The sequence below is a fragment of the Nicotiana tabacum genome, chromosome 10, assembly GCF_000715075.1.
Source record: "Nicotiana tabacum cultivar K326 chromosome 10, ASM71507v2, whole genome shotgun sequence".
NCBI lineage: Eukaryota > Viridiplantae > Streptophyta > Magnoliopsida > Solanales > Solanaceae > Nicotiana > Nicotiana tabacum.
In genome coordinates, this window is record NC_134089.1 from 65,049,454 (window position 1) to 65,073,203 (window position 23,750).

The 23,750-nt window shown below is 38.1% G+C and overlaps 1 long non-coding RNA gene across 2 annotated transcripts; it reads left to right on the forward strand.

Moving 5' to 3' along the window:
* Positions 1–1,799: 1,799 nt before the first annotated feature.
* LOC107809412 (uncharacterized) lies at positions 1,800–13,356 on the forward strand. Of its 2 annotated transcripts, XR_012695535.1 has the most exons (3): positions 1,902–2,769; positions 8,706–10,694; positions 12,975–13,356. It is a non-coding gene; the product is annotated as an uncharacterized LOC107809412 (long non-coding RNA). The 2 variants fall into 2 exon arrangements; XR_012695536.1 differs by lacking the exon at positions 12,975–13,356 and having other exon boundaries at positions 1,800–2,769; positions 8,706–9,533.
* The last annotated feature ends 10,394 nt before the right edge of the window (positions 13,357–23,750 follow it).

Here is a 23,750-nt window from a genome sequence, read left to right on the forward strand (position 1 = left end):
TTTATCAAAACTAGAGTTTGGGAGCTCGGATTTGAACGAGATTTTAAGGGATTTTCAGAGATATCAATTGGGTAATGATTCCTAACTCCTTTTTGGTTATAACTCATTAATCTAAACGTGAATTCATCATCTAATTTTGGATTTGGGGTGAGAAATTGGGAAAGATTTTGGAAAAGTTCTTAGGCCTAATTTTGGGGTTTTGATTAAGATTTTGGTATCGGATTGTAGTAATTTTGGTACAAGTGAACTCGTGAGTGAATGGAGGTTCAAAATCCGTAACTTTTACTCAATTCCAAGACGTGGGCCCGGGGGACTTTTTGGGCAATTTTCTTAATTTCGCGTGTTAGCTTCAAATTAATTAGTGGAATTAGTTACTTGAAGTTATATTTACATTATGCAATTGATTTGAATAGATTTTGTCCATTTGGAGTCGAGTACTTGTGGCAAGAACGTGATTTCGAGTTGATTAAGCTAGTTCGAGGTAAGTGGCTTGCCTAACCTTGTGTGGGGAAACTCCCCTTAGGATTTGGTACTTGTTGATATATGAAATGCCTTGTACGTGAGGTGACAAGTGCGAACATGTGCTAATTGTTGAAAATCCTGTTTTTATTAAGCAACTATAATTGTGTTTTTCTTCTTTGTTGTACATTACTTGCAATTTAAGTCTACTGTTAGTTTAGGAAAGCATGTCTAAGTGATTTAATTGTTTTACTTGTTCAAACTGCTTTATTTGAATTCTCTGCAGCATGCTAGGTTAGAAATGTCTGTTTTACTTTGGTATGAAATTTGATATAATTGAATATTCTTCGTGTTGATGTTATGTGTTTACTTTGGGACTACGGGACGATATTGCAGGAGATCCCCCTGCTTATTTATTTTGGGACTACGGATCGGTATTCCGGTAGATCCCCCTGCACATTTACGATTGGGACTACGGGACAGCACCTAGTAGATTCCCCATACTGGATATTTACTTTGGGACTACGGATTTGGTATTCGGGGAGTTTCCCTTGCACATTTACGTTTGGGACTACGAGACGGTATCCCGAGAGATCCCCTGTTGCTATTTCTGTGTACTGAGTTAGATTCTTTCTGTGTTTTTATTTGTTATAGATTGTTAGCACTTTAATTATATTATCGTATTCTATATTGTCTTACCTCGTTTTTCATCTAAAATCAGTAGGGCCTTGACTTTCCTCATCACTACTCGACCGAGGTTAGGCTTGGCACTTACTGAGTACCGTTGTGGTGTACTCATGCCCTTCCTGCGCATATTTTTCATGTGCAGATCCAGGTTTTTTGGCTCAGCCCTACCACCCTTAAGGCGAGGCGATTCTACAGAGACTTCGAGGTATATCTGCCACGTCCGCAGACCGAGGAGTCCCTCTCCATTCTCTCTTGTAGTTATAGTCCTTCTGTATTTACTTTGATTTGGACATTCTAGAGTTAGAGCAGTATGTAGTATCCTTAGTTTGTGATTTCATGAGATTCCGTATTTTGGGAGATCTTTTCAGTTGAGAGTGTGTATTTGTATATGCCTAGCGGCATCTTAAATGTTTTCATTATGTTTATCCGCAGTTTCTATAGTTTTTATCTGTTGTTTTCCCTTTTTTGCAAATTGTTAGGCTTACCTAGTCGTAGAGACTATGTGCTGTAGACATGTAATTTTTGACCCTCCCCAAGATTTTTCATATTTTAGCGTAAAATATTTAATTTAGGCCTAATATAGCTATTTCAACTAATTTTAACTTTTTTACTTTATTTCGTCACAAAAAATGAAAATTACAAAAATATTTTAGTTTACGCATCTTTCATAAATTTAAATAAAAAATATACAAAAATAGTAGCTTATTTTTATTTTTATATATAATCTTGAAAATACAAAAATAGTTTCATATTTTAATATAGTTTAGTTCAATTAATTAAAATTAGTTTTATATTTTTTATATTATAATTATATATAATTTTAGAAGAAGGAATTAATTTTGGGTTGGTTTACCCCGTCTTTATGAATCTTGTAGTCCATTTCTTTTAGTCTTTGGCCCAATTCCAAAGTTCATAATTTTCAAGCTCATAACTCCTAGGCCCATACCCCTAACCTAATCCCTACCCCTATATAATAAGACCTACACCCTAAGGACACGGCAGCCATCATCTTGAAGGATCCAAGAATCCCTACCCAAAAAAATGAGAGCAGCCGCAATACACAATAGATCCCTCAGTCGTTGAGCTTCATCTTCTCCACACCTTGAGCAGCGAACAAACACAAAAAACAGACCCTTTCCTTCTCAACTTTTGGCAGCGCCTCTTGCAAAAGGTACTAAAATATCAAGATTCCTCCTTGTTCAGATTGTGGACACTTCTGTATACTTGCTCTTCCCGAGCACGTTTTGCTGCAAAAGCTTCCTCATCAAGTACTTTGATTGGCGACCACTCAGGCAATTTTAACCAATCATCTTTCCTATTGACAATAGAGTTATAGAAGCTTCTCAAGGTTGGTTTTATTTTGATTGTAGCATAATCAACTGTCGTTCTAACAACCGCAAAAATGACCGAATAACGAATAACACCAAGTTGACCACCTGACAATTTCATCAAAAAGAACAATTTTCTCTACTCTTTGTTGTATTTTCGAGAGCTGATAGCCGCAAACCATCCCAAATAGTTCACTTCCACCACTGTTCAAGCGCAATCGAGGTTCGAGTTCTGGTTGTGGTTCGACTTTGTTTTGCTGTTTGTTTAGATCTGCTTCTCTCCTCATGCTCAAAGGTACTATTCCATAAAATCTGACTCAAAAATTGGAATATATAATGGATTGATGTATGAGTTTGATTTTTTTATTTATTATGATGAGTGTTTGAGTAAATGCTATGGTTTATACGGACTGATTGCTTGAGCATGTTTCTTCTTTCTGTTCATTGTGGGATAAATTAGTTTTGTCATGTCTGTTGGTTTAAAGTTTTAGCCATAGAATGTTTTGTTTCCTTTAGTCCATAAATAAAAGTTTTTTTTTTTGCTCTTAGTTAATTTGCTTAAAATAATTTAGTTATCTTTAGTAGTTTAGATTTATAGGAAATGTAGTTCCATGAATAGCTAAGACGTGAATCTTTCATTGGTTGTTATTAATTTAACTTAATTTGGGAAAAGTTCCAAAATTTCAAAATGATTCTTACATCTGTTGCTAAGTTATTTGATATTATGAAATTGACTACTCTTTATTTAGTTTCTTTGGCTGCTTCATTCTCAAATCTTAAATTATTATCATTATTGTGTACACGTTTGCATGACATAATTACGAATTTTAAAAAAAAATCGAGGTATGCGTTCGCGCAACTTCGGCCAAACATTCTTAATAATAACAAAAGCGTGAATAATTGTGTACACGTACGCGTGACATGATTCTTGACGCGTCGAGCAAAATGAGTACATGTACGCGTGACTCATTTCAAGGTAATTTCATAATCAAGTGATTAGAAGCGGTTAAAAGGGTAAATGCACAAAGGTTTTAAAATCAGTAATTAGACAATTTAATAAGCCATGTATAAATTGCTAAGCGACCGTGCTAGAATCACGGAACTCGAGAGTGCCTAACACCTTCTCCCGGGTTAACAGAATTCCTTACCCGGATTTCTATATTCGCAGACCGTAATTAGAGTCAATTTCCTCGATTCGGGATTTTAACCGGTGACTTGGAACACCAGAAATTATTCCAAGTGGCGACTCTGATTTAATAAATAATCCTCTTTCGATTGTCACTTAAATTGGAAAAAACTCATTTATACCCTTTACGGGGTGTAATAAAAAGGAGGTGTGACAGCTCTGGCGACTCTGCTGGGGACAGCAAATAACTGAAATGTGTCAAGCATGGGCCAGTGGTCAAGGACAACCTCGTCATGAGTCACAATTTGCTACACAGCAAGAGCAGTACCACTCTTCTAAGTACCACTCGTACTCGTTTGATCTTCCTGTAAATATTGAGAAGCCTGCCCGAAAGATGGTACAGGAAGAAATGACCCAAAGAGTGAAAAGCTTAGAACAACGGTTGAAAAACATGCAAGGGTTGGCAGGTCAAAAGAGTGTTGCCTTCAAAGATCTATGTATGTTTCCTAATGTCCACTTGCCGCCTGGTTTCAAGACTCCCAAATTTGAAAAGTATGATGGACATGGAGACCCCATATCCTACATAAAAAGGTATTGCAATCAACTGAGAGGTGCGGGAAGAAATGAAGAATTGTTGATGGCTTATTTTGGGGAAAGCCTTACGGGAGTAGCCTCCGAATGGTTTATGAATCAAGACACGTCTCGCTGGTATGTCTGGGATGACATGGCACATGCCTTTGTCAAACAGTTCCAATACAACATTGGCATTGCCCCAGACCGCATTTCTCTTTCAAACCTAAAGAAGAAACCAAGTGAAAGCTTCAGGGAATATTCCATTAAATAGAGAGAGCAAGCAGCTCGAGTTAAGCCACCCATGGATGACCACGAGCTAATCATTGTCTTCCTTCAAGCGCAAGAGCCAGATTACTTTCAAAACATGATGTTCGCAGTTGGCAGATCCTTCTCGGAAGCAATCAAAATGGGAGAAATGGTATAGAATGGTCTTAAGATAGGCAAAATTATAAGTCAAGCAGTTTTTAAAGCCACAACTCAGGTTGTCCGGGTTGAATCTGATAATTTTAGCGACACAAATGAGAAGGTTGAAGAAATCATGATGACATCAGGGTCGAGAAGAGGTTCTAGAAGAATATCTTGAAGGTATGAGCAGCCTCCTCAAGTTTTCCAGGACTCACCTGAGCATTGTTATCCACCTCAGAACCCACAATACTCTGTCGCTCTACATCAGTATGTTGTCCAGCCACCAAAACACCCCAGAAGGCGAGAACTAGCATCACAAAATCTCCACCATCTTCCACAAAATTTTCAGGTACCCTATAACCCACATCTAGGCCACAGGTATAGAGGGGAACAAAAGTTGAAAGATAATTTTACACCAATAGGAGCATCCTATGCAAGCTTGTTTGAGAAATTAAAGCATTATTACATGATTGCACTTATTTCTCCAAATCATATGGACCCACGTGCAAGAAGCTTTGACCCTTCTAAAAGGTGTGAATACCATTCCAATGCCTAGGGGCACAATGTTGAAAGCTGTCGGGATTTGAAAAGAGAAATAGAAAGGATGATCTAGGAAAAACTGATTGTGATCCAAGACAGTGGCGCCCAGAATATCGTGCAGAATCCTTTACCTGCACATGATGATGCACACTTTGTGAGGATGATGCATGGTGACATGGAGTATGAGAATCCTCTCGGGAATTCGCTAACTGAAGTTAATGATTTTGAAATTGGAGAAGGCTCTGCTGGTCCTGATGAGCAAATTTGTGGCTAAATATCAACCTTAGCAATTGAAAAGTCATTCTCTTCACTAGGAAGGAATCTTGGTAGTTTGTTTTGATGTTTTTTCTATTATCTGGGTTATTTCAGGGTTGTGATCCAGATTTTATTTGTTTTATTGAGTCAAACCCTTCTATCCCTCCATTTTGTTTGTGTGAGTCTTGTCTTTCTGTTCTGTTGCTATTTTCATTGGCTGGGTTATTTAGGGTTGTAACTCGGATTTTAGGTTATTTGTCTTTTTTGAGCCGAGGGTCTCCTGGAAACAGCCTCTCTACCCTTCGGGGTAGGGGTAAGGTCTGCGTACATATTACCCTCCCCAGACCCCACTTGTGGGATTATACTGGGTCGTTATTGTTGTTGTTGTTGTGTCTTGTTGTTTACTGAATAAAATACAGTTTGTCCTTTTGTGTCATTCCGTGCTTAGCTCTTTTCCCGCTAGTTTTAATGACATGACATGCATAGTAAATTTTGGCCAGATCTTAGGAACTGATTTAATCTGGAATTCGATAACTAAAAAATATATATACTTTTGAGGATGAATAAAGAGTTGGAATACTTTGGAACTAAGGTCGAGTAAAATTCACTTTCAAATCATTGTGAAGATCGGGCTTGAGGATGTTTAATCTATTGATGTTTGTTGGAAAGTTTGTCACTAAGGGATGAAAAAATGTCTTGTGACCACGGCACACCAAGAAGACATACATGTTCGTCAATGTTGTGATCGCGAAAAGATACCATGTTTGACGTTCTTGAGGTTAGGAGGTCATTTTTCTGCTACCCAAACACTTTATATCCTTTGCTACCCCTTTTGAGCCTGTGTTTTCTTTGACTACCCTCTTTTGGAATCAAGTTTAGAGTCAAAAAAAAATCATGTCCCAAGAGTACAAACTGGGGAAATTCTTAGAAAGTTCAGAGAAAAAAAAGGAATTATCAAAGGTCCATGCCCTCAAAAAATAGAAGCTGGGGCAAACAAAAAAAAGAGAAAAAAAGAAAAAAAAATAAAAGAGAAAAAAAAAAAGAAAAAAGGAAAAGAGAAACAGAAAGAAAGATGAAAAATAGTTTAGGTCAGATGTTTGAACTACGTTTGACCTGATTCCTTAAAAAAGGATACGTAGGCAGCCTCACGGTTCGGTCTAACAAAATAAGAATTCAGAAGAAAAAGCAAAAAATTCAAAAAAAAATCCAAAAATCCCCAACATCTAAAACTGGGGAAAAGATTTTATTTCATTTTTGAAAGAGTCGATTCCAAGAGTTGTAAGTCTACAACCCCTCGTTCTGAGTTTATTTTGAGCCTTCACGTCGACCTTTCTTTTCAACCCTATCCAGAAACCTTCCAAATAAAGACCCCCCAATATGCCTTCAAGAATGCCAAGAGAAGCATGCAATGAGAAACGGTTGTCACATGACGTAGAACACTGTCAAGTTGCCCAAACAAGAAAGCAACAGAAAGAAAAAGAAAAGAAAAATGAGAGAGTCTTATTAGTGAAAACCCTCACGGGCACAGTAAGACGACAGCGAGCAGAGATGAATAAATGATAGAGACTTGTTGGTGAAAACCCCTCGGGGCACCATTAGTCGAAAGTGAGTCATGAAGCTGATGCAAAGGATTGGCACGGATAGGCCCGACTTCAAAGGTCATAAGAATAGTAAAAGGGAAGAGTGAATTAGTTTGATAGATCGGCCACTAAGTCCAAAATGCATGTCATGACCATTAAGGCTAGTTAGTGAAAAAAAAAGAAAAAAAAAGCTCTTCCTTCTGTCCTTCCGACAGGGACATTTTTTGTTAATAATTGTTTCTTTACATCATTTTGTCCTTCACTCCGAGACGGTCCTTGTCAAACAAGCAAGAAAAGATTTTAAAATATGCTACCAGCTTTTCAGTTGTACAAAGTAAATTTGGCCAGCATACTCGGTTGTTACTGTCAACGAGCCTTGAGGATTCATACAAAGGTTCCCCCCAGAAGACTCTTGTCAGCCTGCTTGGCGCAAACAAAGATAACTTGTGATTCTCTTTGACAGACAAATTGCTCAAAAGCAGGAAGTCATTCAAGATATAAGAAAAGGTCATCTAAGAAAAGATCTCCAATTGGGATAAGGCTGTTTGAGCTGCAAATACAAATGGTACTGGTGTGAAACAATCAGAGTTGGTGCAGAACAAAAGTCTTTTGAGACCGACTCAAGCTGATTGAGCAGAAGTCAAGCTGCCCAAAACTCAAGGCCACAAACTGACCACCATTTTCAAAACTGATAAATTTTTCTTTGTATGAAACAGGAACGAAGCGGTGCAAGGAAAGTGATTCAAAAAGAAAAAATTAATGAGAAAAGGAAAAAAAAAGAGAAAAAAGAAAAATGAAAATGAAAAGAAGAGAAGAGCCGACAAAGAGAAGTTTCTCAAATTTTTGCCTTTTTCTATCTTGCTCATGTGCATAAAATTTTGTTATTTGGTCGTCACATTTTGCCTCCTAGGATAGAAGACCTAGTCTGATAAACTTTCTCCTAGGATAAAAATCTTAGTCTGATGAACTTTTCTCCTAAGATAAACAACCTAGTCTGATGAATCTTTCTCCTAGGATCAAATCTTAGTCGGGTGAATCTTTCTCCTAAGATAATAAATAGAAATCTTAGTCGGATGAATCTTTCTCCTAAGATAATAAAAGGGACCTAGTTTGATGAATTTTCTCCTAGGATCACAATCTTAGTCTGATGAATCTTTCTCCTAAGATAGGAAACCTAGTCTGATAAACTTTCTCCTAGGATCAAAATCTTAGTCTGATGAATCTTTCTCCTAAGATAGAAGACCTAGTCTGATGAATTTTCTCCTAGGGTAAACGTCTTAGTCTAATGAATCTTTCTCCTAAGATACCAAAAATAAAAAAAATAAAAAAATAAAAAGAAAGATAGAAAACCTAGTCTGATGAATTTTCTCCTAGGATTAATGTCTTAGTCTGATGAATCTTTCTCCTAAGATAGAAAACCTAGTTTGACGAATTTTCTCCTAGGATATTTTGAAAAAAAGCAAAGAAAAAAAGAGGAAGTTTGGATTTGAAAAATGGGTCAATTTTTTAGTTTTCTTACGAATATCAATGTTTAGTTTTCCTGAAATCAGGGGGGCCCGCCTGGAGAATAGGGTCAGTCTTTACTTTAGTCAAGCTTAGTTTAAGTTTTCCTTGTTTATTCTTTAGTTTACTCTCATCATTACATCAATAGTACAAGTGATTTACAATCTTGCTAACAACTCACAAATCTTCCTAGTGCAAACTGGGGCTGAAAAAAATTTCTTTTGTTTTGTCTGTTTTGTTGTAATCAAGTGCCCACCTGGAGAACAAGGGAAGACAACTCAAGTTTCTAGGGAAAGCAGTGTTGAAGGAAGACAACTCGAGTATCAAGGGAAGGTAGTTTCGAAGGAAGACAGTTCAAGTTTCAGGGGAAAATGGTTCAAGGTGCAAGGGAAAATAGTGTCAAGTAACAAGAGAGGACAGTTCAAGTTCAGTAGTCAGGCGTTCACCTGGAGAAAGGGAAAACATCTCAGATTACAATTTAAGTCAGTAACCAAAGAATCTCACTGCAAGAATGCGAGTCAACAGTCCGAGGTGATCAACAGAAGTTAGTCACAATAAAGAAAAAGAGAGAAAGGCAAGAAGTTAATCCAAATGCAGAAGTTGATGGAGGATGTGAACTGCTTAAGACATGGTGGAAGTCACAAGCACTACAGGTCCGGTCTTGATCCAAAAAGTTGAAGAAGAATGAGCTAGCACCTGCAGCTAACAAGCGCCAAGGTTCAAATCTAAAGTCTGCATGAAGAACCATTCAAGACTCAAGATCAAGCTTCAGAAGACTTATAGATAGGAATTTTGTAACTCGTAGCTGATAGGCTTAGTTAGTCTTTTTCATTTTTGATTTTGATGTAATAACGGGACCGCGGACCGGAACCTCGGCGGAACGGCACCTCGACCTGCTCTCCACCTCGGCATACTCCATCATCTCACTCACCTCTGAACTACACGTGGCCTGATTCCTTTATAGCCAAGGATATGTAGGCAGCTCAGATACCAGGGCTCGGTCACATTTCTCTTTTCTCTTACTTTCGGTCTCTCTAAATAAGGGTCGGGACAAAAAACATGTCTAGTCATTCTTTATCTGAAAACTCTTCGCGTTTCCAGTCAAAGATGGGTAGCTGTAGACATGTGATTTTTGACCCTCCCCAAGATTTTTCATATTTTAGCGTAAAATATTTAATTTAGGCCTAATATAGCTAATTCAACTAATTTTGACTTTTTTACTTTATTTCGTCATAAAAATGAAAATAACAAAAATATTTTAGTTTACGCATCTTTCATAAATTTAAATAAAAAATATACAAAAATAGTAGCTTATTTTTATTTTTATATATAATCTTGAAAATACAAAAATAGTTTCATATTTTAATATAGTTTAGTTCAATTAATTAAAATTAGTTTTATATTTTTTATATTATAATTATATATAATTTTAGAAGAAGGAATTAATTTTGGGTTGGTTTACCCCGTCTTTATGAATCTTGTAGTCCATTTCTTTTAGTCTTTGGCCCAATTCCAAAGTTCATAATTTTCAAGCTCATAACTCCTAGGCCCATACCCCTAACCTAATCCCTACCCCTATATAATAAGACTTACACCTTAAGGACACAGCAGCCATCATCTTGAAGGATCCAAGAATCCCTACCCAAAAAAATGAGAGCAGTCGCAATACACAATAGATCCCTCAGTCGTTGAGCTTCATCTTCTCCACACCTCGAGCAGCGAACAAACACAAAAAACAGACCCTTTCCTTCTCAACTTTTGGCAGCGCCTCTTGCAAAAGGTACTAAAATATCAAGATTCCTCCTTGTTCAGATTGTGGACACTTTTGTATACTTGCTCTTCCCGAGCACGTTTTGCTGCAAAAGCTTCCTCATCAAGTACTTTGATTGGCGACCACTCGGGCAATTTTAACCAATCATCTTTCCTATTGACAATAGAGTTATAGAAGCTTCTCAAGGTTGGTTTTATTTTGATGGTAGCATAATCAACTGTCGTTCCAGCAACCGCAAAAATGACCGAATAACGAATAACACCAAGTTGACCACCTGACAATTTCATCAAAAAGAACAGTTTTCTCTACTCTTTGTTGTATTTTCGAGAGCTGATAGCCGCAAACCATCCCAAATAGTTCACTTACACCACTGTTCAAGCGCAATCGAGGTTCGAGTTCGAGTTCTGGTTGTGGTTCGACTTTGTTTTGCTGTTTGTTTAGATCTGCTTCTCTCCTCATGCTCAAAGGTACTGTTCCATAAAATCTGACTCAAAAATTGGAATATATCATGGATTAATGTATGAGTTTGATTTTTTTATTTATTCTGATGATTGTTTGAGTAAATGCTATGGTTTATACGGACTGATTGCTTGAGCATGTTTCTTCTTTCTGTTCATTGTGGGATAAATTAGTTTTGTCATGTCTATTGGTTTAAAGTTTTAGCCATAGAATGTTTTGTTTCCTTTAGTCCATAAATAAAAGTTTTTTTTTTGCTCTTAGTTAATTTGTTTAAAATAATTTAGTTATCTTTAGTAGTTTAGATTTATAGGAAATGTAGTTCCATGAATAGCTGAGATGTGAATCTTTCATTGGTTGTTATTAATTTAACATAATTTGGGAAAAGTTCCAAAATTTCAAAATGATTCTTACATATGTTGCTAAGTTATTTGATATTATGAAATTGACTACTCTTTATTTAGTTTCTTTGGTTGCTTCATTCTCAAATCTTAAATTATTATCGTTACTGTCTACACGTTTGCGTGACATAATTACGAATTGTTTTTTAAAAAAAAAATAAATCGAGGTATGCGTTCGCACAACTTTGGCCAAACATTCTTAATAATAACAAAAGCGTGAATAATTGTGTATACGTACGTGTGACATGATTCTTGACGCGTCGAGCAAAATGAGTACATGTACGCGTGACTCGTTTCAAGGTAATTTCATAATCAAGTGATTTGAAGCGCTTAAAAGGGTAAATGCACAAAGGTTTTAAAATCAGTAATTACACAATTTAATAAGCCAAGTATAAATTGCTAAGCGACCGTGTTAGAACCACGGAACTTGGGAGTGCCTAACACCTTCTCCCGGGTTAACAAAATTCCTTACCCGGATTTCTGTATTCGCAGATCGTAATTAGAGTCAATTTCCTCGATTCGGTATTTTAACCGGTGACTTGGAACACCATAAATTATTTCAAGTGGCGACTCTGATTTTAATAAATAATCCCATTTCGATTGTCACTTAAATTGGAAAAAACTTATTTATACCCTTTACGGGGTGTAATAAAAAGGAGGTGTGACGGGTGCCATTACGATAGTTCGCGGAGGGAGAACTGGGGTCGTGACACTCTTTGAGCCTATAGACCTTTTCTTTGGCACCCACATTAGAAGTCGTACTCCTATTCTATTCTTAATTTGAGATTGTTGAACGTTTACATACTAAGGCATTTAGTCGCTAAAAGAAGTAAGGTGATAGGTTGGGGAGTAGCTTTTGAGTGGAACCATGGAAGGGCCCTTAAGGTGCACTAAAGTTGTGGAAAAAAGGTCACTAGCCGATGAACCTTAATGTATGGAGGGTGTGTAGAAAGAAAAAGAAAAAGAGAAAAAGAAGAAAAAATATAATAGTTCAAATAATGTAGAAAAACACACACCTCCTAATCTTACTAATCGTTCTAGTGGGAATATAGAATGGCTTAATTAAAAAAAGAGGATATGTTGTATATGGTTTGTGGCGAGTGAATTGGTTAAGAAGAATAAGTACTCGATTTGTAAGTGTAGTGTATTAAAGTGCTTACGAGGCTTTGTCACTATTCTTAAATGTATCCTACATGTCCCTTAGCCTACATTACAACCTTAAAGTCCTAATCGATCCTAGATTTGGCTAGCTTAGATTAGTAGAGATGTACATTACGGGCAAGCTTATGGTACGACCACGGGATGCACATGAATTCTTTGTGAGAGTAAGTATTTTTTTTGTTCAAATTGTGTGATTTCCTCAAATTATGTTCAAAGGCATATTTGAATATGTGGACTATTCTATATTCACCCTTTTGTTTGTTGACGAGGGCACATAATTTCATGGCAAATTAGTAATGTTGTTAATTTCTCTTGTTGGGTGAGTGCGCGAGTTGAGGGTGCTTAGTGGTAACGCGTTGGCTCTTGAGGTAGGGTGGTGATGGATTGGTTGTTTGAATTGAAATGTTTATACTTGGGCATGTTTAAAACGAGAAGAATGTTAAATTTGTATGTTCGTGCTTGATTTCTGGTATCGATCAAAGTCAAGGGTAGAGTGTATGATTAAACAAAAAATTTAAGTGCTCCTCTCTAGTTGAAATTTGTACGTTGTTGGGGTGTAGTTGATAGTCTCATTGCTCGAGGATGAGCAAGAGTCTAAGTGTGGGGTGTTGATATTTAGCTTATAGTATATATATTTTATGTATATCGCCTCGCATTTTACTCGTGTTTCGTGGATTTCATATGTGAAATGTTATGATTTGTGTTAATTCATGGTATTTTAATGTGTAGGAATCATCCGGAGGCAATGTGGAACGAAAGTGCACGAGTTGAAGCAAAATAAAAAATTGGGATAGTGTAGCACCACAGGTAGCGTGAGGTGCTACCTACGGCCCAGTTTCCAGAACCTCAAAAATCCCAGCGCCAGGGCTAGTGCCCCAATCTACCCTAGGCGCTGGGAGATGGGAAAGTATCCTAATTCGTCCGGGACAAGGTTATTTTAACCCAAGACGCCCAACTCGTATAAAAGCAAGTCTAAACCTAGTTTGGAGGGGGAGACGCCACTTTGAAGGAAAAATACGCACAAGGAACATCCGGGAGCAAGGATATCTCAGTTTTCTTCGTCTTTTGTTTGTATTTTCAATTATTCAACACTTGTAAATTAGTTTTAATATTATCATGAGTGGATAAAAACCCATAGTTCTCAGGTTGTGATTTAACCATGGATATGTTGTTTGAAATTGACTTAACCTTGATTGCAATTCACCAATATATGGTTATTTCTTCAATTCTGTGATTAATTGCTTAATTGTCTGACCAACAGTTATGTTCTATTTACTATCTATATTATGCTTGGGAAAGCTACGTTTAGATTAGAGAAGAATTGAAGAGAGCATGATCTTAACTATGGGGGAGGGGGGTATTTGTGATTATGATAGGAATATACCTAGTTACCATGCTTAATTAAATATCATAATCTTAATGTATTCTTAGTAGATTGATTCCATAGGAATATAGGCGTTAATCTATTTTGAATAGGTGAGTAGGAATTCGAGAGAATACTACGAGAGTAATTGTTCGATTAATTAGCAACCATGAGTGAATTTATGATAGGGAGAATTAATTAGAACACAGTAGGATTGGTGAATCGATCACAACTCTGGAATAGTCGTCTCTGCTAAATACACAACAACTATTTTGCTACTTGATAAATTAGTTACTTGTTAGGATTATTGCTTAATATAATCACACTTTTGAACTCTGAAATACTTGACTGAATAATAATCTTGGTGAAACTAGGGGTTAGTTACACAAGTATCTGAGGGTTCGACACTCGACTTATCATTTTATTACTTACATGTATACGTGTGTGTGCATTTGAGAGTAACAATAATACATGTGCCATGGGTATTCATGATCAGGGAAGATTCTTGCTTACTATATGCTTTGTTTGGTTGTGTATTTTACTTGACTCAATGTGTTATTAAATTAATCGACTTCGTGAGTACTATAAACCATACTAGAGAATTGTTGAGGCTATTGGTAGATTATGTTGAACATGATGAATAAATTTTGAGACTTATGCTATATTTTCCTTGGGGATAGATACAGGTAGGCTATGAATACACATCTGAACTTGATCTTATAATGTGCCTTGGTTGGGACGTGTACACTCTGTGATATATATGTGATCCTTTGAACGACTACTTGGATTTGGTTGCTATACTTGATTTAACCATGATTATGATTTATCCGTGTGCGCTTTATTGATGAGTTATGAGAATGTGCCCCATGATGATAATTTGTTATCTTGCATTATAGTGTTGTTGTGGCACATGTGGATATGATGTGCGGATTGATTGTAGATGTGCATGCGGCGTCTAAGGGGGCATTTCATTTGCAATGTACATACAGTGAGATAAGGGTGTCTAGATGCGCATGCGGTGACATAAAGGAGGCATTTCATTTGTGACGTACATGCAGCGAGATAAGGGTGACTCTTGTGCATGCGGTGACATAAGGGAGGCATTCCATTTTGATGTGCATGCGAATACATAAGGGTGACATTGTAGGGATGTTATGTGATAGCTTGGGGGCAATTTCTATTGATTATATTTGTGTGGTGGTACAAAACGGGCATTCTTGTTTGTGCTTATGACTTCTTTATGTGTGTCATGCATTTTTTTACATGAGTTGATGCATTGTTTCTAACATATTAATCAATGCCTCTGTTATTACTTGGCGATTTGGTTGTCAAGATGAATTTACTTACATGGAGTTGATATCTCATATTTTATTGAGTTGTTGGTATCATATTGGATTGATCAAACGAGGAAGTTGTCATCATGCATTAATATATTTGATTCTTGATAAGTCTTCTTCAATATATCATTTAGCAATTGATACACAATTGAATTATAATGTGGCATGAGGTCCTTGCCGTGCAAGTATGGTTTATATTGTGGCATGAGGTCTTTGTCATGCGGGTATGACTTACATTGTGGCACGAGGTCTTTGCCGTGCGAGGTGGTTGATGATGTGGGCACGAGGTGCCATATGTGTGCGATTCGATTTGATGGTTTGTTGTTGAAACCGAACATTTACTTGTATTAAATTGTTATTACTTTTTTTTATGAGATTATAGATATCATTTTTTGCTATACCTTATGTTGCTAGGCTTTGATTTATTGCACAAGTTATTTGATAAGTGGGTATCTTTTGACTTAAAAACCTCTTCACTAATTCTGAGGTTAGTGAAAGTCGTACTCATACTATACTTCTGACCTTGCATGCAGATTCTAGAGCTGAGTAGCTGTGAAGACAGAGCTTTATATTGGAGACGTGCCAGTGTACCGGATTCATGCTACCTTTTGTTCTTGGTAGCCTAAGATTTCATTTCTATTTATGTAAGTTTCAAACAGATATTATATTTATTTCCAACTTTAGTTTTGTAAATCCAAATCATAGTGACTCATGACTAGTACTACCAGTCCTGGGATAGTTGTATTAAATTCTTCTGCAGTATTATTTATATTATTGATGATTTCTCCTTGTAGTAGTAGCTTATACAGTTTGACTTACCTAGCGGGTTGGGTTAGGTGTCATCACGATATTGGTGGGACTTTGAGTCGTGAAACACATGCTCAACATGATCAGGCTCCTGCTCCTCAACTAGAGCTACTGGTGGCTCTATCACTACTTCTCTAGCAGAAACTCTAGCTGCGGCGCGTGCCCCACCTCGGCCTCTACCTCGGCCCGGGCCTCTCACGACTCTAACAGGGGGCACTAGTGCCTGCTCAACTAATTCTGTAGAAGAGTCAAAATTCAAACTTTGGAATAAACAAATCTACATGATAAAAAATGAAATAAAGTGAAGTTTCCTAACAACCCAGCAACCTATCAAAGATAAGTACAGTCATCTCTGAACCGACCCACAAAACTCTACTAGAATTGCTCTGGTAAAACATATGAACCTAGATCTCTGATACTAGCTTGTCACGATCCAAAGTCCTGCTAATGGTCCTGATGACACCTAACCTTTAAGACTAGGTAAGCCAATCATATAATGGTACAATATCAAATTAAGATATACTTAGTCTAAATTTAACATAAATAGCAGAATAAAGCTCCAACAAAACCAAAACGATAGTACATATGCTAAACTCCCAAATCCAGGTAATACTAAGTTATGAGCTCTAAACTGAATTCATAATGAATCTAAAAAAGGTACAATACCGTCTAAAAGAAATACTGTCTAAAGGTACAATCCTCCACCATTATGTCTTCCCCTCTAGGACAACCTCCAATTAGCTGCTCTCCACCTCTACCTCTAGATGGTTGGCCTCCACCCCTAGATGGCTTGGCGAGTAGTGTGGAAACTAGGGCTAGAACCATCGCCTAAGTACCCTATTGAGATATACTACTCCGAAGCCTAGGATAATCCCTCAAAAGGTGCCTCGAATCTCCACACTCAAAGCAATTTCTCTGCTGGCGTGGCTACTGGGACTTAGTTTTTCCCTAACGACTAGAATAAACGTCGTACGAACCATAAACTGGAGGTGCATTGTAGGGTGCCTACACTGCTAATATATCTAATCATGTATATTATTTTTTACATAACTTATTCTAAACCAAATGACCCGAATGGATCGAAGATACCATGTATTGGAATAATTGGACTTTTCCTCTTATCATTGAGAAAGATGATGGTCTTATGTCACGCCGCGAGATACTGATAAAATAATCTATAGAATATTTTCTTCTATCTTTTTGAAAGATTCATGAAAAGAAACTTTTTATGAAAAAGAAAAATATTTTTCTTCATGCCAAGTGACAATTACACTTTGAAATTTCGGGGGGGGGGGGGGGCAAAAGGTAAGGTAAAAACTATCGGTCCTCCTAAATTGATTTTTTAACCTAAATCATCCCTATTATTTTAGCGCAACTTTCACTACAACCTTATAATATTTCACTTAACCCTATAACATCCTTTAAGTGTCCTATAATTGACCAAAAATATATTTCTGTTAAAATTTTCATACACTTTTAACAATTTTTTATATTATATGTGACGTTCCTTGTCTTTTTATTTTCCAGATATTCCATATCTTTTTAATCTGTCAATAGTTTTATCTTTTTGGATCTATCAGTAGTTTTAGCTGGCCAATAATAACTTTTTATCTTTTCTTGATTTACTCTAAACTAAGCAAACCAATTATAATGTTAAGTACCTTGACTAGTATCCTCTTCCTAATATACACAACTAAGAGCAACTAGGAACAAATCTTTACCAATTAAAAAAAATAACGAACAATCAGCTTCAATTGCCATGCCTAGTATCCAACACCTAATATCCACAACCTATAAAGAAACGACTATAACAATAACAATAATATAAGAAGATATGCAGAATTCAAAAAAATAGTGTAAAAATAGAAAGTGTGTGCAACATGCAGAGAAAGTGTGCGAAAATGCAAAAATTGTGGTGCAAAAACTAAAAAATATGAGCAAAATGCGGAAATGTGGAGAATGTAACAAATTGTGGTGCAAAAACTGGAACGAAGCACCAAAATAGTAAATTAAGTGTAAAATGCAAGAAAATATGTACTAAAGTTTGAAACATGTAAATAGCCAACATCTGAAAACTTTATAATTGAGTCATTACAAAATGAACTTGACTTTCTTTGAAGCCATCGAAGTACAAAATAAACTTGAGTCTTCACAAAGCGGATCATGTCATCAGAATATGAACTTGAGACATTGCAAAATAACCCTACCATTACTGTATACGGTCGAGATCGAATGGCTTCGATCTATATACTCGGGAGGTCGTCCGAAGTCCGAGTTCGGATAAGATTGAGTTCGAGCTCGAGGGACTAGACCCGAGTTCGAAAACAAAGCACAATACATACCGAGGTCGAGGATGCTCGACCTCGGAATAGTACTGTTATGAATTTGTAACAGAATGAGCTAGATTTCTGTCATGTCCCCAAGATCATGGCGCAAATCCCGGAATAGAATTGTACGATTCCGTATTAGGCGGTTAGACGGTTGTACCAAGAATATTCCTTACTGTAAATAGAAATATACCTTATTTAGGGGTTGCCCTATCATATAAAGGGGACCCCAATTATTTGTAATATCATTTAATCATTGAGCAAAGAATATACTCTCTACTTTTTGCCTATCGTTTATCAGCATCATCCTCTAGCTCTACTGTTCTTACTTACTTTTCTTGCATAATTGTTCTTATTGTTCTAAGTCTACCTTGGGGTCACTAAGCTCAAGGTCACTTCTGCTGAGTAACATTGGTTTGATTCACTTCTATCTTTCATTTCTACTTCATATGTCTTGATTATCAATTGGTATTGAACTAAAGCACATATTTTTAAAACCACTAATCAAATTTAATTGTTACTCGTATTTTCGAGGTAAACAGTTTGGCGTCCACCGTAAGGCTAAAGATAATAGTGATTATTTCTTTACTTATTCTCATTACACACATTATTTTTACACTTTTTCTTGTCAAAATTTTTTGATTCTCAGGCTGAAACATGTCTAGCACACAAAACACATCTGTTCATGACAACGAAGGTCTTGGAGAAAATAGCAGTATAGGGGTCGGTATACCACCAATAAACCCTGAGGAAGTTCTAAATATGGAGCCAGTTGATATCAGTTTACACAATGCTCTAAATGCGGATTCAGGTGCAAACCCTGTAAGGAATGAACGCAGGGAAGCCCGATCTGGTGGCTAAGGAGCACGAGGATCGGGAGATGGGGGAATCAACCTCCAAGTGATATTCGAGATGCTGCAAGCTCAGAAGAACTCCATCGCTTAACTTCAAAGTCATAATAAGACTCCGAGCGTAGCTGAATATGAAAATGCTCGACATGTTGAACCAACATCGGAGAGGTCGAACGGAAATGACTCGGGAACTGACCCCACCATTATAAGGATGCTCGAAGAACTCACCAAAAGGATTGAGTCCGGAGAAAAGAAGATTGAAGAAAATGACAAAAAGGTGGAGACTTACAACTCACGCGTTAATCAAATATCGGGGGTACCTTCGGTCTTAAACGGTTTAGATGCCAAAAAGTTCATATAAAAACCATTCCCCCCCCCCTCCCGAGTGCGACTCCGATGCCCATTCCCAAGAAGTTTCGCATGCCCGATATACCCAAATATAACGGGACAACCGACCCTAACGAGTATTACTTCATACACTTGCGGGATCAAAGGAAATGACTTGAATGATGATGAAATCGAGTCAGTTTTGTTGAAAAAGTTTGGGGAAACACTATCTAAAGGAGCTATGATTTGGTATCACAACTTAGCTCCTAACTCTATTAATTCGTTTGCTATGTTAGTAGACACCTTCGTGAAAGCACACGCCGGGGCCATAAAGGTGGCCACGAGAAAATTGGACGTCTTCAAGATAAAACAAAGGAACAATAAGATGTTGAGGGAATTTGTGTCTAGGTTCCTGATGGAGCGGATGGAATTACCACCTATCTCAGATGACTGGGCAGTACAAGATTTTATGCAGGGTTTGAATGAAAGGAGCTCGATTGCATCTCGACAATTAAAGCAGAACTTGATCGAGTATCCAGCTGTGACATGGTCAGATGTGCACAATCGTTACCAGTCAAAAATCAAGGTCGAAGACAACCAGTTAGGAGCTCCCTTAGGTTCAGTTCATCCTAACAGATTTGCATCCAAGCCCCGAGGGACACAGACTGAGAATAAAGATCAAACAAGGAAAGGTATCAGCCATACGTCGATCAGAAAAGCAGCGGCTCGGGTCGCAATACTCCTCGAAATAATCGGAGAAATGATCGAGGCCAAAGTTCTCGAGGACTCATGAGTAAGAGTGGATTCGATAAGCATACCGACCCTGTCGAGGCTCCTCGATTATCAGAGTACAACTTCAGCATAGATGCGTCGGGGATTGTCTCAACTATTGGGAGAATCAAAGACACCAAGTGGCCTAGGCCTATACAGACCGATCCTTCTCAAAGAAACCCGAACTAAATGTGCAAGTATCATGGCACACATGGTCATAGAACCAAAAACTGCAGGCATCTAAGGCAAGAAGTGGCTCAGTTCTTCAATGAGGGCCACCTTCGAGAATTCCTAAGTGATCGGGCTAAGAATCACTTCAGGAAGAGAGATGCAAGGAAAATGAGCAAGAAGAACCACAACATGTGATCCACATGATCAACGGTGGAGTCAATGTCCATCAACGACCTGTATTCAAGAGCACCAAAGTATCAATCACTAGAGAAAAACAAACTCGAAGCTATGTGCCTGAGGACGTCTTATCATTCTGTGACGAGGAAGCAGAAGGCATATCTCAGCCTTATAAAGACGCCCTAGTAATCTCTATCCTTTTGAATAAAATTCAAGTTAAACGTGTTTTAGTGGATCCAGGTAGCTCAGCAAACATAATCAGATCGATGGTTGTAGAACAACTCAGCCTACAAGATCAGATTGTACCTGCATCCCGGGTCCTAAATGGCTTTAACATGGCAAGCGAAACAATAAAGGAAGAGATTATCCTTCTAGTAAACGTATTCGGGACCATACAAGATTCAAAGTTCCATGTCATCGAAGGTGACATGAGGTACAACGCGCTCCTCGGGAGACCATGGATACACAACATGAGGGCAGTGCCTTCAACTCTTCACCAGATGATGAAGTTCCCAATAGAGGAATGAGTGAAAATAGTCTACAGAGAGCAACATGCTGCAAAGGAGATATTTGCGATCGAGGAAGTGGTGTCGATACCAGAGCCCGAGAGAAAGGTATACCTAGGAACGGGATTGACCCTCGAACTCAGGAAAAAACTCATTCAATTTCTTATTGATAATATGGATTGCTTTTCTTGGTCCCATTTAGATATGATAGGGATTCCACTGAAAATCACCACGCCTCGGCTAAGCACCGATCCCAGGTTCAAACCAGTGAAGCAAAAAAAGAGGCCTCAGTCCGAGGTAAAGAATGCTTTCATAAAGGATGATGTAACCAAACTTCTTAAATTAGGATCTATACGGGAGTTAAAGTACCCCGAGTGGTTAGCCAATATAGTTGTAGTTCCTAAAAAAGGAAACAAACTTAGAGTGTGTGTAGACTATAAGGACTTGAACAAAGCATGTCCAAAAGATTCTTTCCCACTGCCCAACATTGATCGTATGATTGATGCCACAACTGGCCATGAGATCCTAACTTTTCTCGATGCCTACTCCGGGTAAAATCAGATCCAGATGAACCCGAGGGACCAGGAAAAGACTTTGTTTAATACTAAATTTGGGATTTATTGTTACAATGTAATGCCCTTCGGGGTAAAAAATGCAGGAGCTACATACCAACGCCTAGTTAACAAGATGTTTAAAGAACAAACAGGTAAAACAATGGCAGTTTACATTGATGATATGTTGGTTAAGTCCCTGCGCGCAGAGGACCATTTGACTCATTTGCAGGAAACATTCAAAATCTTGAGAAAATACAACATGAAGCTCAACCCGGAGAAATGTGCCTTCGTAGTCGGCTCCGGTAAGTTCCTCGGCTTCATGGTATCGAACCAGGGCATCGAAATTAACCCCGATAAGATCAAGGTCATCGAGGATATCATGATCATGGATAGTGTGAAGGTCGTTCAAAGGTTGACCGGTCAAATAGTTACTCTGGGTCGATTTATTTCGAGGTCATCAGATCAGAGTCACCGGTTCTTTTCCTTTCTCAAAAAGAAAAAGGACTTCGCATGGACCCCGGAATGTCAGCAAGCCTTAGAAGAATTAAAGCGATAATGTCGAGCCCGCCTTTGCTTCACACCCCGAAGGTAGATGAAAAACTTTACCTATATTTGGCGATATCCGAGATAGCGGTAAGTGGAGTACTCGTTTGAGAAGAGCAAGGTACATAATTCCCTATTTATTATGTCAGTCGAACTCTAGGAGATGCTGAAACTAGATACCCTCACTTAGAAAAATTAGCACTTGCATTGATAAGCGCATCTCGAAAGTTAAAACCATATTTTCAATATCATCCTATATGTGAATTAACAACCTACCCCTCTTCGAAATGTTTTGGGTAAGCCCGAGCTATCGGGCCGATTGGCCAAATGCGTTGTCGAACTTAACAGGTACGATATCGAATATCAACCCCGAACGGCCATCAAGTCTCAAATCCTAGCTGGCTTCATGGCCGATTTTACGCCAACTCTCGTACTTGAAGTAGAGAAAGAACTCCTGTTGAGTTCGGGTATAGCATCGAGGGTATGGACCCGTTTTACAAATGGTTCCTCGAATGTGAAGGGGTCTGGGCTCGACAATCTATTAGGCAATCTATCAAAACTCCAAGATTAACTAACAATGAGGCCGAATATGAGGCCATGATTGCAGGTCTCGAGCTAGCTAAAAGCTTGAGAGCAGAAGTCATCGAGGCCAAGTGCGATTCTCTGTTGGTGGTAAACCAAGTAAACAAAAGTTTTGAGGTTCGAGAGGATAGAATGCAATGGTACTTAGATAAGCTACTAGTAACTTTGCACCGCTTCAAGGAGTGGACTCTAGATCATGTGCCTCGAGAACAAAATAGTGAGGTCGATGCACTTGCTAATCTGGGATCCTCGGTTGAAAAAGATGACATCATCCCGGGGACTGTTGTCCAATTATCAAGGTCTGTAGTCGAAGAGGGTCATGTCGAGATAAATTCAACTAGTTTAATGTAAGACTGGAGGAATAAGTATATTAACTATTTGAAGAGTGGAAAACTCCCATCGGACCACAAAGAATCGAGGGCCCTACAAGCCAAGGCTACTAGGTTTGTGTTAGATGAAGATGGAACATTGTACCGAAGAACATTCGATGGACCATTGGCGGTATGCTTGGGGCCAGGGGACACCGATTATGTTCTGCGAGAAAACCACGAAGGCACTTGTGGGAACCATTCCGGTGCCGAATCTTCGGTCCGCAAAATTATCAGGGTAGGTTACTATTGGGATAGAGAAAAGATACTAAGGAATTTGTTAAAAAATGTAATAAGTGTCAACGATTTGCACCAATAATCCATCAGCCCGGGGAACAACTCCATTCGGTCCTATCCCCGTGGTCTTTCATGAAATGGGGAATGGATATAGTCGGCCCTCTACCAACGACCCTAGGTAAAGCTAAATTCATTTTGTTTATGACTGATTATTTTTCTAAGTGGGTGGAAGCACAAGTCTTCGATTAGGTCCAACAAAAGAAGTTATTGACTTTATCTGGGACCACATCATATGCCGATTTAGGATACCTACCGAGATTGTATGTGACAATGAAAAATAATTCATCGGCAACAAAGTGATAGAGTTCCTCAAGGCACATAAAATAAAGAGGATATTGTCAACACCGTACCACCCAACTGGAAATGGACATGCCAAGTCAAAAAACAAAACTATCATTCAAAACCTGAAGAAAAGGTTAGACGATGCAAAGGGAAAGTGGAGAGAAGTTTTACCCAAGGTCATTTGGGCATATCAGACAACATCAAAGTCTAGCACGGGGGCAACCCCTTTTCTCTAGTATATG